Genomic DNA, 19,486 nt, shown 5'->3' on the forward strand with positions numbered 1-19,486 from the left:
ACTTTTCCTTTCTAGATCTTTGTTTAAAATGTTTATGGACACCTTGTTGGGGAACCTCCACCGTAAGAACAAAGTAATTAAAAGGGTGAGTGTTTGAGACAAGAGGGTTGATAATTGCATAAGTTCATAAAATGTTACTGCTGACCTTTAGGCTATTTTTCTGTGTCTTTAGAGCTCGTATTGAACCTTTATTTATAGGGAATGGATGAGATTAGGGTTTTGGAGGTTCTGCCATAGCAGGTGGCACGCAACTGTGAAGGTTGCGCGCGGGATCCGCGTGCAAGTGAAAGAGTCGCGCTGCTCCGGGCAACACAACCTTTATTCTTGCGCGTGGTTCTATGGTAAGATTCGATTTAGTATATTTTTGAAATTCTGAATCTCTTGTAAGCACATCTCTGAAGGTTGTGCTTGCTGCTGCACGCAACCTTATGAGTTGTGCGCGCCAAGCCAGCGTGACATCATGAGTTGCGCTCGGATTTTCTAGTTTTACAGAAGATTCAGAATTTTAACTAATGGCATAAGCATTAGTTAAAATTAGATTTTAACTAATGGCATAAGTTTTGCGACAACCCTAGATTTTAACCTAGGCGCTCTAAATCCGTCTAAAATTAGGTTTAATCTCGGGATTAGGCCTAATTTTTGATCGGGCTTTAGTGTTAATGAGCTTTAGTTCATTTCGTTTGGGTCAAGCTAGCTAGTTTTATGTGTTTAGGCCTTAACTTGATCATTAGTCCATAAGCATTCCTTACTCCAATCCAGCACAAAGATATAATTATTTATCGTCATAGCACTTCCGGTCGGGACAGGGGACCAAAATTAAATATCTACACTCCCTATTTCTTTATCGGTTCAGCCCGAAGGCCTTCTACTAACTCTAGGGCCCAATTTACTTGGTCAAAGTTAAGGAAGTCAATAAAAATTCAAAAATCTGATTTTTAGGTGTAACAAATGGCCCCCTATTTTGGGTGGTTGATGGCGTTTGAAACCAACTAAATTATGACCTTTTTTTGCATAAAAATAAAAGTATTGCGTATGTTTAATTCTACACATATTAAAGAACACAGAACATTTTAAACAATAATTTATATTTATAAAAGTTAAAATAATTACATAAGAAGAGCATTTCAAAACTTAATAATTTTGAATTATGTATGCTCTTTTGAGGACTTAAGGCTAAATATATACAATGATATACTTATATAGACGCCTCTAGTACCCAGGATTGTCATTGATCATCGTTACGTCATTTCGTAGCCCAGGGTCGTCAAGATAGTCTTCGAACTCATTATCGCTAGGCTCTAAAAGGTGCCAATCAACCTTGTGATGCTCAAAGATCTCCTCATACCACAATTGGCATGCGCATTTGTACATCAGAGTATGTATCTCTCCTTCTGTTCCCCTGGTCACTTTGACCTCGTAGTATGGCTTAGAAAAAGGAATAGTCCTTGCCTCCAGCTTCTTTCAAATGTGGGTGAAAGATCGATCGGATTTCCCTAGCCCAACCTTGACAAACTAAGGCAGTGTTTGCCTTATATTCTTTTTCTTCTAAGTTGGGAAGAATAAATTCCTTAGAAGGTCGGCATTTGTGCCTACATGGAAAGTGTTGGGTCCGGCATGCTCGTCGTCCTCCTCAAGGATGACAGGTCTTTCTACCCATCGCTTCTTAAGCCTCATGTTGAGGTGATTCCTTTTTATGTTCCTATAATTCCTCTTCCATTTAGCACATGTGTCTATGGCTAATTGGTAGTTTGGGCATTCTCTTGGATATTCTATCGATCCGTGGAGTACATCATTGACATAGAACATTCATACTCCATAGACCTCTCCATTTGGCCCAATGTGCAACATCTGGATAGGATGCACAAGATCATTCATGATAATTTCGGAATGCAATTTTTTAGAGAGTAGATGAAAAACTCTAACAAATTAACTTTCTAGTGAGTGAAAAGAGGAGAAAGAAAATGAATTTGGCTTAGTAAAGAAGGAAAATTTGAGTGAAGTGACTACACATATTTATAAACACCCATGTGTCACTCTTTGACGGTTGAAATTCTCCGTTACTTCAATGCTTCGTGGTAAAACCACGTAACCTTCCACATTCATGAAATTGTTTATCCAAAAATTTGATAAAGGGGGCTAATTATTAAAATAAACCGTCACGGAAATTACCTGGTAACCTCTACTTTCAAATTAATAATTACTGATCATTTAATTTTTATAGGGAGCTTAGAAGTGCCTTTTCAATTAAATTTCAATAAACATTGTTGTCTATCACTTGGTAAATCGTACAAGAAATTATAATTATCACCCATATATTTTATTTTCTAAACAATCAAAAAAAAATATTTACGTGGGTATAACGATAATAAATCAATTGTATCGCCTGATCAAATAAGCAAAATATTTTAATTGAACAAATACTTAGTCAGGCAATTCAAAGTCTTAAACAACATAGAAATTAAACTTTACAGAGTTAAGACATGATCAAAAACATGTTTAAGTACTTAGTTTTAGTAGAAATAAGAACATGTAGCACATCATGTTTGAGCACTTAACTCTTTCATCAAAAGTTAGTTCATTGGGACAAAAGAAATCAAACTAAGCAAACCCTAGCCTTTATCAATCCCATGTGTGATTGGGGCTTTTGGGGCTTTTGTATGTTGGCTCGAACATATCAGAAGACAAGTCAGAGCTATCCCTTTGCTATATTATCATCATCCTGCCCAAGCTTCTTGGTGGTGACTTCTTTGCTTTCTTTTGTCGCGTTTTCTTCATGGGTTCACCTTCATGTCTTCGGTGCTTAGACTCCTTTTCTTCCTAATTTTTTCATCTCTTAAAACCAGATCAGGATCAAAACTGAAATGTGGGTTGCTAAACCTAGCCTGGCGATGGTGTTCAACATCTTCTACCCTTTTCACCTTCATCTCCATCTTATCCCATTTCTCTAATACGAGCACTTTTTCCAGCTCTTGGCTGCCCTCATCTCCTAAGCACAACTTTACTATCTAAGGGAACTCCATAGATAGTTCATCTAAGACTAGATTAACTTTTGTTATCCTCTTGGGATGAGACTCGACGGTGCTAGAAGTTGGACTTTCCATGGATATAGTGAGGAAAAGATTTTGGGAATTTTTTTTGAAGTTAGCTTCTTAGACAAAAGATTTTAGTTCAGAGAGAAGATACACCTTGCGTATTTTAAGTGAAAAGAGATTTAATGATCCCAACCTATATTTATAAGTTGAAATAAATGCTCTGATCACTTTATATAATATGTGATTTTTCATAAATTACCTAGAAATTACCTCATAAAAAGCTATCAACAGTGTTATTTGATAAGCTTCATCAAAGGGTAAGTTAGTAATTTCTTACTTTCATCTCTTAATCTCCAATTGAAAAAAAAAACGATTCGTTTAAAGTTACGCTTTTCAATTTTAATTGAAAATTAATTTCTTTTACCACACTCTGTCAAACCATTTGTATCATTTTGTGTCTAAACCAAATCCACTGGCACAATTTAACTAACTCTCCCAATGCTTAGAGAAGCTATAAAAACCTTCAAAGCATCCCTTACACTATCTCATCACCAGTTCACTCCCTAATCTTCCAATCTTTTCAACCTTCATTTATCTGAACTTTGCAAAGTACAAAATAACTTCTCTTCCTTTTGCAAGAAGTGTTGAAACCTTTTTTGGTTACAGAATGTTCGATTGAGGCTCCTGAATTATGCGAATTGATAAGTAGATACCCTCAGAATTTTAAGTCTGACTTCCTTTGGCACATTTCGTTTTCGACCACTGAAGAAAGCATCATGAAAGGCACAGCCTCTATAGGGCCAGCGTTTCATTTTGATCTTTCATATCCTGACGTTCAACAAGATTTTTAAAAGGAAATTTAGCCAAAGTTAACCAAGTGCATCCTTGGTAATGGTTCACCTCGCCCGACTGCAATCATTAAATTGCATTCAAATAGCAATTGGGTTTTATGCCAGAATCTAATTAAAGGTTGGGTACAAGACCTTACAGCCAGGGGTTAGTTCATGCGGCTTTCGAAATTCCACTCCTCATGGGAGACGAAGAGAATTTTCACTTTCCTTAGACTAGCGACATATGGTAAGATTCCATTCAACGGGTCGTTGACATGTACTCTTATATCGCTCTTGGATCCTGTGTTAAACTGCTTTGTCCTGCGCCAAGGTTGTATGACTATAACCCTTGCTAATATTGCTTTCCTTATTGGCCTATCACTTTATGGTGATGAGGGCCAACAAGTTAGAGTGTTCAGCCTGATTGAAGGCGCTGGACCCTTGTAAAACAGAAGTCATAACCTTCTGAAGCAGATATTAGCAACATTCAAAAGTAGCAAGGTTGGCATCAATGCCTATATTTCATACTTTTCATCATCATCAAACTCCAAATTATCATAGGAGGAAGAGGTACTCTTTATTTTGTTCACTCTTACCCGCTTAATGATGTGAAAGTCTGGTGGCATTTCTACACTGTTATTGTCACTTGCAGTGAACATTGCTCATAGAAAATCTTTTGTAGCTCTAGGTCCAATTTTATTAGGACAATTGTACAAATGTCTGCTTAAATGTAGAGAAACTTTATTTGCAGGTCAGAATTTGGAAAATGTTGGTGGCCCAATGTCGTTAGTCACTTATTAAGGTCACCTCAATACCACTTTGTGTATGGAGAAAACTGTAGAGGAAGTCAAGAAAAAGATGGCAGATGAGACAATATTATACTCATCTAAACTTGATTATAAGGAGAAAACTTTAAAAGTGGACTGTCGCTCATATGCTGAGATTCGTTTTTACTATTTTGACCATCAAGAAGTCCTTGAACCCAGTCTTGTTATGCATTGTCTATTGGAGTTAGACCCTTTGCTTGTTAGTTGGTATGTTATTAGCTAGAAAGACAACCAGAGTCCTAACAATATTTGGGTTTTTGATGCAACTCCAGAATGGCTTAAGAAAATAGGCATGAGGAAAACCTTTGAAAGGGATTCCCCATTTTGGTGTTCTATATTAGCCTCTAGAGATTTGCCACGGGAGAACTAAAACACTTTAGTTTTGTAGCCTATAATCCTCAAATGGTAGCCAGACAATTTAGTCTATGCTAATCTCTTAATATGTCTTTATTTACAACATGCAATATGCCCTTGGATTCTAGGCTAAAGTTTCACAAAGAGGATGTTTAGAAGAGCGACTCCATTACATACCCTTCAACCAGTTTGCAGCAATGTGGTTTCCTTGTGTTATCCCGAGTGGTGGTATTATGGACCACTGCTGTTGAAGATGCCAAGGCAAACTTTGTTGTGAGTGTAAGAAACTATAAAGGTATGGTTTCTTCCAAAAAATTACTTCTTTTATCTTCACTCACAATCTACTTTTCAGGTAAGAAAAAGACTAGTGTGTCTTCAATCAAAATGGAGGGTAAGAATACTTACCATCAAATTGATCGTTCATCTGAGATAGCTGCAGAGTTTAATTACAAGCCTATGGCCATAAATGATTCACACATAAGTATTAATTATTCCCACACTGATAGGGTTGGATTGAGAGAGATGATCTCTCTTTTAACCCCAAGCTCCTTACAGAAATCAAGGAGTAACAGGCTCAGGAACATCCCAATGTCAAGTCCTAGTAGGAGAGCACAATCTGCATTAAAGACAGAGTCAGGCCTAGAAACTACTAATATTTGTCTAACCAGTAAGTGCATTAGATTGAACTTGTTCAATCTTTTGGCATCTTGCTACTCACTTTAGCTTCCTTCATATCAAGTATGGCTCCTAATATTAGGAAGAAACGGAAATCTTTAAAGAAAAACATGTCCTCCAACCCTGTTTTGATTGAGAGTGATGAAGAGGAATTAGAAGATACAACAAGCTATCTAGATTCCTTAGTGAGAACTGCTGCTTCTTGCCTATTGTCACTAGAGAAGTCACCCCCTCATGACCCGATACCCTCATCTCCAACATATCAAGGTCCTGACAAGAAGAAGAGAAGAGGTGATGTTGACTCTAGCAAGGGTCAAGGTGTGGGTTTGACTTCACATAAACAGGTAATGGGGTGTAGTTCATCATCTAGTAGTGGTCCTAAAGTTTCAAATACTAAAGTTAATGTGGGGGAACAATCAGGCCTCTGTCAATCAAACATTGAAGTCCTTATTCCATAATGACTTCTGTTTCCTCTCTTATCTTGAATCAGCCTAAAGATCCCATCTTCAATCAAGCAGTCTAGCTTGCTCAGTCTGTCAATGTTGGTGTTAGTATTGATTCCCCCTAGCTCCTAATCCATTGATTCTAGCTTTAGAGTCAACACTTGAACCAAAACAACCTTATATTTTCGTTCAGGATAAAGTGGTGGATATTCAAGATGGTGCTATGAGAGGAGGCAAGGATTCATTATCTAATCCAACTTCAAAACCATCACCTGAACCAACACAACTTTTAGTGGTTGGTCAAGAACAAGAAGCAGAGGTTTATGATGAAGTTGGACTAAAGACCAAGGAATCCACCTTTGTATTGATGCAAAGCAACACTTTAAATGTTCAAGCTAGGGATACTGAGCTTCAGATTTCTCATCAAGCATCTAATGTTGTAGAGTCAAGTCTTTACGTAGAACCTCTTATGGGAAAAAGTGCATCTCCAGACTTTAGTAAGTGACAGTATTCAAATTCTCCTTCTATGTTCCCTTACTTGGTATATAACGTACCTCATTATGTTTCAGCATTGACACTTTATGATTAAGGGATTGAAAACAACAAGACTTCAACAAATCAAGCATCAGATGAAATTAAGCATTCTAGCATCATACAGTTATCATGCTTATTGAGTCTTTCATTTTGACTTACGCCTTTTATTGATTGTGTCCTAGTATCCACATCTCTAGAGGTTAAACTCCTCGAAAAAGTTCTAGCTTTTGTGATAGAGTAAAATTTCAGGAAACGCCAAGTATGTAGATTAAGCTATCCCTGGAATTTTTTGCTCAAGTTCGTTTGCTTGGAACTAATGATCATGTTGTATAGGAGGACTTGTCTATCGCTTGTCAAGCATGTGCTGTTGAATTGGCTAAGACAAGGTCATCGCTTCCTCCTTTGATGATCTCTGGCATTTCTCAACAAGTATCCCAAGTCTTCTAAAAATGAGATATTTTAAAGAAGAAAGATCTAGAGTTAGACTTGGAGATGGATCATCTGAGAGCTGAGATTGATGATCTTGTGGGAGAAGAAAAGAAACTTCAAGCTAAGACAACTTTAGTAGAACAAAAACTCTTTGATCGAAGAAAAGAGAAGAAACAATTTAAGCCCTAGATATCTAAAGGTGCTTCACTGGTACAGGAATCTTTATCTCAATTTGATCGCCATGGTAATCAAATGACACTAATGAACAAATGCAAGGATTTATTAGATGAGGTTAAGCGTAAGGCAGTAGCTGAAAAGTCCTCTCGATTGTAAACTATACATTTTTAAGTTTCACTTGTCAAAAGCTTCCAATGATGGATGCTTCTGTTGTAAATTTTTATATTGCTCCCAAATACTTGAATTGTATAGTTTTATGAACTTTTCATTAAGTGCCCTTGGAACCATTTCCCCGTCTAACTCTTATAGTAAATAGGCATTCCCAGACATGACTTCGGGAACTCTGAATGGACCTTCACATTTAGAAGATCATTTACCAAAGATGTGATCTTTATAGTCATGCTCAGGGAGTTTTATCTTCCATACCAAGTCTCCTTCCAAAAAGATCTTATGTTTCACCTTTTTATCATAAGACTTTGCCACTTTTCTCATCTGGGCTTCAATCTTGGCTAGCGCTTGGAGTCTTTCACCTTCGATATCCTTTTATTCGATAGACATAGACTATTGATAGTCTTCTTGACTTATGTCCATCTGTTTGGCTATCTTGGTAGACTTAGCGCTTAACTCTGCTGGTACAACATGTTCATGCCCATATATCAACTGGTAAGGGGTAGTCCCAATTGCATCTCTCTTTGATGTCATATATGCCCAAGTTGCATAGTGGAGGAGAACATGCCAATTTTTAGGACTTTCATCCACCATTTTAGCAATCCCTTTAGAGATTACCTTATTAGTGGCCTTAGCCTGTCCAATAGCTTGAGCAAAATAAGGGGTTGAGTCAATCTTTTGAATCTCAAATTCCTTGAGATAAGAGTTAAACTCATTTCCTATAAACATGGTAGCTTGATCCACTGTTATAGATTCAGGATTCCCATATCTTGTACGTAAAGATTTTCTCTTCTAAGAACAAGATTACTACCCTTGCATTTAAGTTCTTGAACGCTTGCACTTCAATCCACTTTGTGAAGTAATCTGTAGCTATCAAGATGTACTCATGATGAGCCGATCGAGGAGGTTTAATAGGCCCAATTGAATCCATTGCCCAACCTCTAAAAAGCCAGGACTTGATTATGGGGTGAAACTCTATCACTTGTGCCCTACTTATTGGTCTAAAGCGCAGACATTGTTCACAAACTTTCGCATATTATAAGAAATCTTGTCTAACTGAAGGCCAATAAAATCCCATGTGATGGATCAACCACCTCATCTTAATCCTAGTTTAGTGTGACCCACAAAGCTAATGTAATACCCCGTATTTTTATATGTATTTCAATTTAAATAAGTATTTTTAAAGTATTTAAATAATTCAAAATGAATTATTTATGGTGTTTTCATTAATTTAAAAAGAATTATTTTAATTAAAATTTTATTTTTAATTATTTAATAATCTTGAAAATATTTTATTTCATGATTTGGAAATATCGGGGCATATTTTTTTATAAAAGAAAATTTGAAAGTCAATGAGTTTTTAAAGAAAGTCAAAATACTAGTTTGACTAGGAAAGGGATCATTAAGGGTAGTAAAAGAATTTTAAGTAGGAGGGTTATTGAGAGGGGGTATAAATACCAATCATATGTCTAAGGTGGAGTGCACCCAAAGGTAAACTCTCTCTCTCTGTCTCCTCTTATTTTCTTTTCCCCTTATTTTTCCCCTTCCCCTTTATTTAATTTTGTTTCAATCACCACTGACACAACCACACACACGCCGGCCATCACCACACGCCATCGGACCATCGTCGCAGCCACCAGAAGGCGCCTGCTGATGGTGCCGCTGCTGCCGCGCCTGCTGGTGGTGTCACTGTTGTGGCGTCCGAACCAAAAAAAAACTTATTTATACTTTTTGGTTTTTAATTAAATTTACCCTAAATCTAATTATTGTTTTTGGGTTTTGTGATGATTTTATGATGTTTAATGATAACTATTTTGTATATAAATTTTCAGATTTGGCTTTTAATTGAAAAGCCCCAAATTGAAAACCTTAGGTTTCTAAATTAATGTATATTGATGGAAATTGATTGTAAACATAATTATGGCAATTTTACATGGTTTAATAAAGCTGGAATTTTTATATAAAGGCTATAAATAGGTTTCTTGAAATGATTTTTAATTACCCATTAATTAGGAATAAAAGTAAGGATTTTAAATTAAATTTCAGCTTATTTTAGAGGGTTTATGAGTAATTTAAAGAGTGTATATATTGCTGGAAATTTGTGTGGAATAGGTACTAATGCCTCTTTGTAATTTTGGTTTGTAGGAGGTTTCCAAGTGAGTGATTTTATTTAGTCGTGGAGATTTTGAGTTCATATACAAGGTACATTCATGTACTTGGTAATTAAATGAATATGTAGAAGCATGCTAGGCTTTGTTAAATTAATTCCAAGTAGTATCATGATAGGTGTTGGTTGGAATTTGTTGATTGGATTGATGTTGGTGAATGATTTGTGATGTGTGAATTATTTATGGTGAATTGGTGATTGGAATTAATTGTATTGGCATGTTGGTTATGAACCACACTTTTATTGATGGCATGATAGAGAGCATGTTTAATTAAACTAAGTTTTAATTTGGTTTGGAATATGAAAAAGAAATTTAATTATGGTTCATATGATTTTTTTAATGCTATAAGCATGAGGAAGGAGCTATTTAAGTGTCTATGTACACGAGGATTGAATTATATTTTGGTGCCTACGTGCACTTAAGGTGTTTCTAACACCAAGGGATAGGATTATGGTGCTTTAAGTGCTTAAGGTGTTATTTAACACCGAGGTAGTTTAAAAAGGATTCAACATTAAATTTATGTGGTCACTAATTATTCAAGAATTTAACTGGTATGTTTGGTTGTTTGAATGAATTATAATGTTTGATTGTGTTATGGCTTGAGAGTCATCACCAAGTTTAATAATATGTAAATAACGTAAAGTGAAAGATATTATGCACCAAAACTCTTGGAACGTATATACCTCGAGTATGAACATATGGGGGGAGTTATACGACTTTATATTTGACCATAACTTCTACTAGGAGTACAGGATGCTGTACATTCCTTTTTATTATGTGCAGGAATTTTGCCACTTACGAGTGGCTTCTTTTATACTGGCACGATTAGCTCCCGTGTTAGTACCCCTTTATTGGGGCAGGTTAGGGGGAAACCCGTTCGATGCGTAATCAAGCTAAACAATTAGACTAGTTTTTTTTCTAGTTAAGTGTTGAATGTTTGTATGCTTGTAAACAGGTGCAACACAGTAAGTTGTGTGTTGATAGGAAGAGAGCATGTTAATGTGTTTTTATTACGCTTATGTACTCAGCATTTCTGATTGTGTGTTTGTATGTTTGTTTGGCCTTGTCTTTACCTTGGTCCTACGACGACCCATTTCTAATGGCAAGTAGTGGGGACAACTAGAGAGAAGCTTTTCAGGTGATGAAGCATTTTCATGATGGGCATGAGTGAAGAGCAAATCATGCTTAGTTTTCATAGGAATATGATGTGTTTTATTTGCTTTGAATATTATTTATTTTTATTGTGTTTATGAGACTAACGTAAAAGGTTTCCATATTTTTTGGTTTTAAGGGCGTACAATGGTTCCAAATTGTAGGTTGACTTTGTTTAACTTCGTTTAACTTCACTTTCTTTTGGTTTGACTTTTAAAGTTGACTTGTTTTAAGTAATTTTTAAAGATAGTCTTCCGCTATGTGTCTTTGATATTTGCCTTAGCCGTTTTCACGGTGGAGGTAATGTCTTAGATTTTCCTTTTTCGTATTTTAAAAGGGCAAAATAGGTATTTTAAAGGAAAGGAATTTCTAGGGTGTTACAGTCAAAATGGTTAACACTGTCTTGTACTAACACACCTTTGTAATAAACCTTGAGGATCTAATCTATACAGCTTACTTCCCTAAGAAAGTATTTTGTAGCTGCTAGTCTAACTTTAGCTTTCACTTTTCCTCTTGAAGGATCATTTAAGTACTCCTTGATTCTTTTCTCCAATCTGTGTCAAAAGTAAGGATATTGTACTTGTGCACCTCTGCCTTTACCTTTTCATCTAAAGGTTTCATATATGTGCTTATATGAATAAGCGATTCATTAAAACCCTCACAATTAGGCAATGATGCTTGTTGTGCCAAAAAGTCAGCCTCTTTATACTCTTCTCTCGGGATATGGGAGATTTGAATATAATCAAAAGCATTGATAAGCTCTTGAACAATAGATGCAAAAGTCATCGCTAAAGGTGAAATTCCTTTGTACTCTTTGTTTACTTGGGCTATCACCCATTGCAAGTCGCCGAACACCTTAACTCCTGTAACTCCCATATCTTTGAGAGTCCTCAATCAAATTACCAACTTTGCTCTATTATTTGTGCATTGAGTTGAGAAAGTGATCGACATCTTGATCACTACACTAGAAGGTCAACAAATCACTATTCCAGCCGCAGCTGACTCTCTCCTACTAAATCCGTCAAAGAACATAATCTATGGTATCTCTTCTTTTACCATTACATTTTCCATAGGTGATGGTCAGCTAAGAAACCTACCAGTGCCTGTCCTTTACCAGCTTTTTAAGGTACATATGTCAACTCGAATTATGATAGTTGCATACTCCATTTTGCACAATCTTCCTTTGATGAAAGGATGATTCAATAAGTATTTGAGTACATCTATTGGTGAAACTATCTCTACTAAGGAAGTTCATGAAATAATGATTAAGTTTGATGGAAGCATCATACAAACTTAAGCACCACTTCTCTGCATTGGTATATCTCGTTTCAGTATCATGTAAGATTCTGCTTAGATAAAAAAAATTGCTTGTTCATGACCCTGTTCATTCTCTTGGGTTAACATGCTTGTATTTGAATCTTTAGTAGCTAAAATATATGACCTTAATGGCTTTCCATTTTGCTTGGGGAGGAATTAATACAGGTGGAGAAGCCAGCTTTTTCTTAATTTGTTCAAAGGCATCTTGGTGTTCTGGTTCCTACTTAAACTCTTCTCCTTGTTTGAGCTTAAGGAGAGGGGAAAACACTTTTGTCTTTCCAACCAGATTAGTGATACACCTTCGAACATAATTGATTTTCCCCATAAAATTTTGGAATTCCTTTTTGTTGGCTTGAGGTGATACTTCAAGAACATCCTTAGCCTCGTTTTAATCGACCTCTATGCCATTCTTATGGACTAGGAATCGCAAGAAGTTACTGGATTTAACCCCGAAGTCACATTTCAAGGGGTTCATCTTTAGATTGAACTTTTTCATCCTTTTAAAAGCCAAAATGAGATGTTCCAAATGCTTTGATAAGCCATGGGATTTCACCAAAACATCATCTATTAAACCTCCATAAAATCTCCTATCATTTCATCAAATATGAGATTCATATCTCTTTGATATGTTGCCCCTACGTTCTTAATCCAAATGGCATCGCCACATATTCATAGGGCCCTAAAGAACCTGGACACCTAAATCAAGTTTTTAAGTGGTCATTTTAAGCGATCCTTATTTGATGATACCCAGCAAAGTCGTCTAGCGTTGACACAAACTCATGTCTTGATGAGGCATTTATCCACATATCTGCTACAGGCATGGGGTATTGATCTTTTGGAGATGTACTGTTGATGTCCCTATAATCTATGCATATTCTAATCCTATCATTCTTCTTAATCACAGGCACAATGTTAGCTATCCATTCTGCATATTTCGTGGGATGTATGAATCCTGCCTCCAAGAATTCAGCAATTTCTTCCTTTATCTTTGGAATTAATTCTGCCGACAAACGTCTTAGATTTTAGACTATAGATTGTAACCAGGTTTGATGGGAAGCTTATCTTGGATAATAGAAGCATCTATCCCGTACATTTTGTGATGCTCCTATGCAAAGCAATTCTTATATTTATGAAGTATATCAATTAACAATGACTTGTCCTTATCGAGTAGTTCCTTACTTATGTAAGTGAACCTAGGACAGTCATTTGATCCAAGATTGACCTATTCTAGAGGATCATGGACTTCTTGTTTGATATCCTTACTCTTAGCCGATACCTTGTCATTCTCTTCCCTACCATAAAACTTTCTATCAGAGCTTGGCGATGATCTGGTATGGTCATCAAAGTTCGAGTAATCAGATAAACATTCAAGATTTTCCATGTTTATGTTAACCTCTATCGTGTTGAGAATAATAACTTGCATATAAATTTTGAAGAGCTAATAAAGTAGTAGATCTGAATTTTCTTTTTGTGTAATTATCCATAAAATTTGTTCGAATTACAATTGTACATAGAGAAGATACTGAGTATATCCAATCTTAAGTACTTCAAATCCAGAGCTGGGCTTTGTAGGTGAGTTGCGTTTGTCTTCAACTGCATATGCCTCTTCTATTCTAGTGATTTCACTTGACATTACTTTAAGTTAGAAACTGACTATGAGTCAAGTTTGAGTATAATCTCATCTGTCTTTGGTGTTGACTTCACAAGAACCCTGGGAAAATCTTGGTTAGTATCAATCATAAAAGCCTCTAGATCAGCATAAACTACCTCGTATTCATCACCATTCCATAATATTATTTTCCGATGCAAAGATGAGGGGATAGAATACTATTATGGCAACCATTCTCTACCTAGGATAGCGTTATAAGATGCTTCTCCTCTTAAATATAAAAAATGCTGAAATAGTCCTAGTTGTACCTACCTCGATTTCAATACAAGCCAACCCTTTAGTACGTTCAGACTTACCATTAAAACCAATAATATTTATCTTCACACTAGCCAAATCTTTCTTGTTTTTACCAATTTTATTAAAAACGGACAAAGGCATCAGATTTATAGTGGACCCTGTATCGACTAATACTTTTCCTAGCTCATATCCTTTGAAATTCACAGTCACGAATTTAAGAGAGGTTTGTTATGTGCATTATTAACATTGTAATTCCTTAATAGATGTTAAATGACTAACAATTCCTGATCATATGTCACTATTTCTCTACTAGGAGAACTAGGTGTTGCCTTATTCAATTCAACAGATATAGTAGAGAGTTTATACTTACTTGCAGCTTATGCCTGATCCACTTCATCTGCCCATGAACTGGTGCCAAGATTCACCACTTGAGCTCTAAACTCCACTATTAAATTCATGGTATTGTAATCTACTTCGCAATCATCTTCTGAATATTTTGATAGAAATTCCAGATTTGACTTTGAACTTTCAGGTCAAGACCTTCCAGATCATAGTCTACTAACTTAATACAGGTTGATCTGTGGCCATCAGATCCTCACCTGAGCTTTCTTCCTTATGATATTCTGGAACTTGGTCTTTCTTTAGGATCGATGTTCTCTATCAATTTCTTCACTATGGGATGATTTTGTATATCATCGCTAGGCACCTTAGTAGACTTTTCACCATCCATTGATTGTTCAATCACTATGTCAATTTTAGGTTGAACAATTTGTGATGGAATAGTTTTTGAGGACTCATTATTTTTTAGCCATCATCATCCAAGTGAATTGCTATCGCTTGAATTTAGCTGCTTAGATTCCTTTTGACTGATTTTGCCTTTTTGATTGATTTCCTTTTCTCTTTAAGCTTTAGATTATCAATTTTTGTCACCCTTTCCTTTAGCACTCTTTTTGTTCTCATCTTCATGCTCACATAGTTGTCTCGTCTATTCATGGGCCAAGGATTATCAAAATTCTCTTTCCCTCGTTCATGCTATAATAACCTAGCCTGTTCATTGCAGAAGTTGTATGATTATCAATTTTTGCCCTCTTCTTATTATGATGAACTCTTTGATGTCTAATTAACCAATCTGGATCATTTGGGATGGTCTCAGCCCTGACCAATTCGAAATGTAACAGATCGGCAAAAGAATGACAAAGATTGGGTCGCAAATTATTAAGTCCCTCTATTGCCTTGACTTGTAGGGGAATCAACTGAATTGCTTCTTTGTAAGACCGTGCTTTCTGCTTATGATTGTTTATCTTGTCAGGTGACCTTTGAGCATTTTGACTATTTCAAACAATTTGGCTTTATCTTTCTTCCCTTTAGGGTTGAACTCAACAAGGTTCATCGCCTGATATTCCTGCTCTGATATCCTTACTGCATTTGTTATGATCTTTTTGGTTAGAAACCCTTTGAAACCAAACATTCGTTAGTAGCATGCACAGTACTAAAGTGTCGTCTACATATCATCATGTCTTCATAATCATCATCCTGGCACTGTGGTGACACAATTACTCCTTCCCTGACCAGCCTTTCTTACAATCTGACTGCAATAGTAACCTCTTTTAGTCTTTGTATGTTATCTTGCAAAATATCCATGTTAGCACTCACTATAAAACAATTCATTTCATATACTTCATATTCTGATGCAGATTCTAACTCCAATTCACATGAGCTAACTTTCTCATCAGGGAAATTTATGTGTTTTTATCAATTTCATCCTGAATCTTATTTCTGAATATTACGTAATCGCTAGTCTTATTAGTAAAAGCATCATGCCATTTATAGTAGTTCTTTCCTTTAACCTCTTCAGGATCTAGTCTTATGTCTCCCTGCTAACTTAATCTTCATATGACTCAATAACCAATTAAAGATTTCATCACACCTCCTAATATCAAAGGTATATTCCCTCTTTTGATCAGATTTTAAATCTTTTTTATAGGTAAACTTCTTGTTAGTTAAGGGTGGACACTTAAACGAAGGACCTTATACAAATTCAGCTATTGCTGCCTTATACATATCATCTTCCTAATCACACTCTTCGGCCATGCTAGCATAATACTTATGTTATGATCTAGACTCTTCCTCTAAGCACCTTTCATAGGCCATCACAGCGCTAGATAATGCAACAAAATCAGGGAAGTACTATCCTTCAAACTTTATCCTGAAAGGAAAGGACAAATACATACAAACTCTGATTCAGGTATGTTTAAGTGACATCTAATTTTAGCATTCTTAAATCTGTGAATGTAATCCCCTACTGGTTCTCCATTTTCCTACACTATCTTAGCCAAATCACGTATAGTAACCACTGCCTCAACTCTAGTGAAGTGGCGAATGAATTGAGTTTGCATATTTTGCGAACTTTGAATTGAATTAGGTGATAAGTGATTAAACCAAGAGAATGTAGTGCTAGTAAGAGAACTGGAAAACATCCTAAACTTAAGGGTTTCATTATCTGCCACCTCTCTACATTGATAGTTAAATCTAACTAAGTGTTCCTCATCAGACATAGTACTATCGCCAAAGAAGAAAGAAGAGAATTCAGGAACTTTGAATCCTCTTAGGAATGGATACATCCTATCAATCCATTCAAGGTATGGACTACAAGTTCCACTTCTAGCATATCCACCATTCTAACCCATGGCCCTTTGGATAATTTCCACGACCTGCCAAAGTAGGGGTTCTTGTCCTATTTGAGGAGGCTGACCTTGCATTGGTCCATTGAGTTGACCAGGTGTATCTTACGTATGAAAGGGTTGTGTTGATTCCCTTGAGGATTATGGAAACCCCTATACCCAGTGCATGTCCCTCTTAATGTATTAGGATTGGGTTGGGACGTCGCTGGATATCTTTCACCATATACACCACTAGATTGGTCCTGATTACATGATGAACCTTGTGTAGGGTAGCCAGAGTTTGGATATCCACATGGATGTTGGTTATGATTCCCAGGTTGCGTAGAAGATTGTTAACCATTCATACCAATAGGTTGAGAGGACATCCTTTGTCCACATGCAGCAGCTTCTGTGTGGCATACTGGATCTGGCAAGTTTCCAATACCATAGTTAGCTCTAAAAGGAGGTATGTTACCCATTGAAGAGGTTAATGGGTATATGGTAACAGGTGGAGGAAAGGATGAAGAAGATGGACCTTGCCAATTATGGTTATAGCTTGACTCATTACTTGGCCCTAAACCATTAATTCCCCCTAACTCTGATACCCCTTATCATAACCAATCGGAGGGATGCTTCTTGGAACTAACAGAGGGGGTGGATTTGCATGAGATCTAGTCATATTTTATAATCTAGGGTATCCCAGAGGGTCCCTTTGATTTACTTCAGTAATCCCACTACCTAAAGCGGTTAGAACATTCACCAACTTCTCATTAAGTTGGTTATGTTTCTCCACTAAAGGTTCAAGTCTTGTAACTACTTCAGTTGCTACACTCTTTGATAAAGACACGTTAGTAGCGTTCAGAGTATCGTTAATATCTAGAATGATCCTATCCACTTGTCTGGTAACCGCTTGTTGGATAATAGAGTCAAAGTTCCTTAACTATATAGTTATCACTCTGGCGATTTCTTCTACCATGACACGATAGTTGTTATCAAACTGCTCTCTATTGTTTTCCTTTAGATATTCCATCAAACTCTTTACAATATCCACGTATTTATTGTAAATTGTATTGAGTAAGTTTCTGGTGGGAGAACGACGTTCCATTCCTTCTAAAAACAATTCATCTTACCTTTGAGTATGAGGCTCAAATTTCTCAGAAGAATGTGCCATATGTTCAGTTGGTAGTTGATTTTCTAGAGCTTGTTGATCCTCTAAAATAGTCTCAGGATTAAGTTCAGATGAATTAACATCTTCCTGAGTGTTTCCTTTACATTCTGAACGCTTAGGAGCCATGGGAAATACTTCCAAGTTAACAGATTTAATGGATTTAGTTTAGTGTTCTCCCACTGTGGTCGCCAGAAAACTTGTTGAGGCAAATATTGTTCATTGCCAACAATTTTAATACTCTATCTTGTTCTAGAGTATTAGGGGTCTGCCCCTCGAGTTACCGGTTTCAAAGATTGATAACCTTGCTAATGTAACAACACAAATAATAAGGAAGCTTTTCCAAAGCAAGTTAGATTGCTTAAGGAAACGAGTAGATAAACATATGAAAAAAGATACAAATCCATTCCATTAATTAAAAGATAGGGTCGGGTCTACAATTGTATAAGTTAAAGGAGAGGTTACTTCCATGTTCATATAATTGGAAAAGACGAACGATCATCAATACATGCTAAGGAATAAATTAAACTATCGCTTGGCTACTAAGCCAAGGGAAACTATGAAAGCAAAGAAGAAAGCTTAAAAGAAATAAAATGCTTGTTGTTGATTGATTTGTTGATCTTTTTTCTTTTAATCCTCACACTTCCATTTATAGGCAAATTAGAGCGATTATGGCTGACTCCCATAACTGTTGTGCGGTTATGTTTCTTGGCACCAACTCTCTTCAAAAATTAAAATACCCATTTGCCTTCAAACCGACTCTTGTTTATTGGGCTGATAAATGATATTAGCCCAATTTTCCCTATTTCTTTACCGGTTCAGCCTAAAGACCTTCTACTGACTCTAGGACCCAATTTATTTGGTCAGAGTCATGGAAGTCAATAAAAAGTCAAAAATCTGATTAATGGGTGTAACAGGATCATTTGCCACTTTCCCTTCACTTTTCGAAGATTTTGGAAAATTTTGCATTGTTTCAAAAAAAATGCATCAAAGTAAAATGTATTCCATGATTGAGTTTTTACATGTTACTAATGGGCATGTTGTGAAGGAATTATGTCTTCTTCAAGTACGATTACTAAATATATTATCGGATTGGTATTATGGAGATAATAATAAGTTCATTCTTTTGGGTCGTCATTATCTATTGCTAGACGTGATCAATGCTCTTTGGGCTAATCAAATAATCCAAACCCCTATAGAATGGATCCTATGAGGTCACAGTATGTGGTGACGGATTGAACCAAAGAAAAGACCCATTATTGAGCCTTATGTGAAGTGGTCGTCCATATGGAGTGCGTAGGGAGTAGTTTGGGCTTGATTAGGACTCTATTATATTTGTGATATATGATAGAGGCTTGCCTATATTTAACTAAACAACTAGTCAATCATCAATTGAATTGCAACCAATCAACTCCTAACCTCTCTCTCACTCTCCTCTCTCCTCCTGACGTCTGTACACATGCAAGTGGTGTGTGTTGATCACTGTGGTGGTGTGGTGGTTCGTGGTCGTTTTTCTTCCTCCACTCCATAGAAGTCGATTCGAAGAGTTCGTGTCTAGCTAACTAGCATTAGTGGAGGTTCAATCCTAGCCCGTGGACCAAGTAGAGGAATCACGCTTGAGGTTATTGTTCTTCAAGTTCGTGGTTGAT

Source organism: Chenopodium quinoa, unplaced genomic scaffold (genome assembly GCF_001683475.1).
Source record: "Chenopodium quinoa cultivar QQ74 unplaced genomic scaffold, ASM168347v1, whole genome shotgun sequence".
Classification (NCBI taxonomy): domain Eukaryota; kingdom Viridiplantae; phylum Streptophyta; class Magnoliopsida; order Caryophyllales; family Amaranthaceae; genus Chenopodium; species Chenopodium quinoa.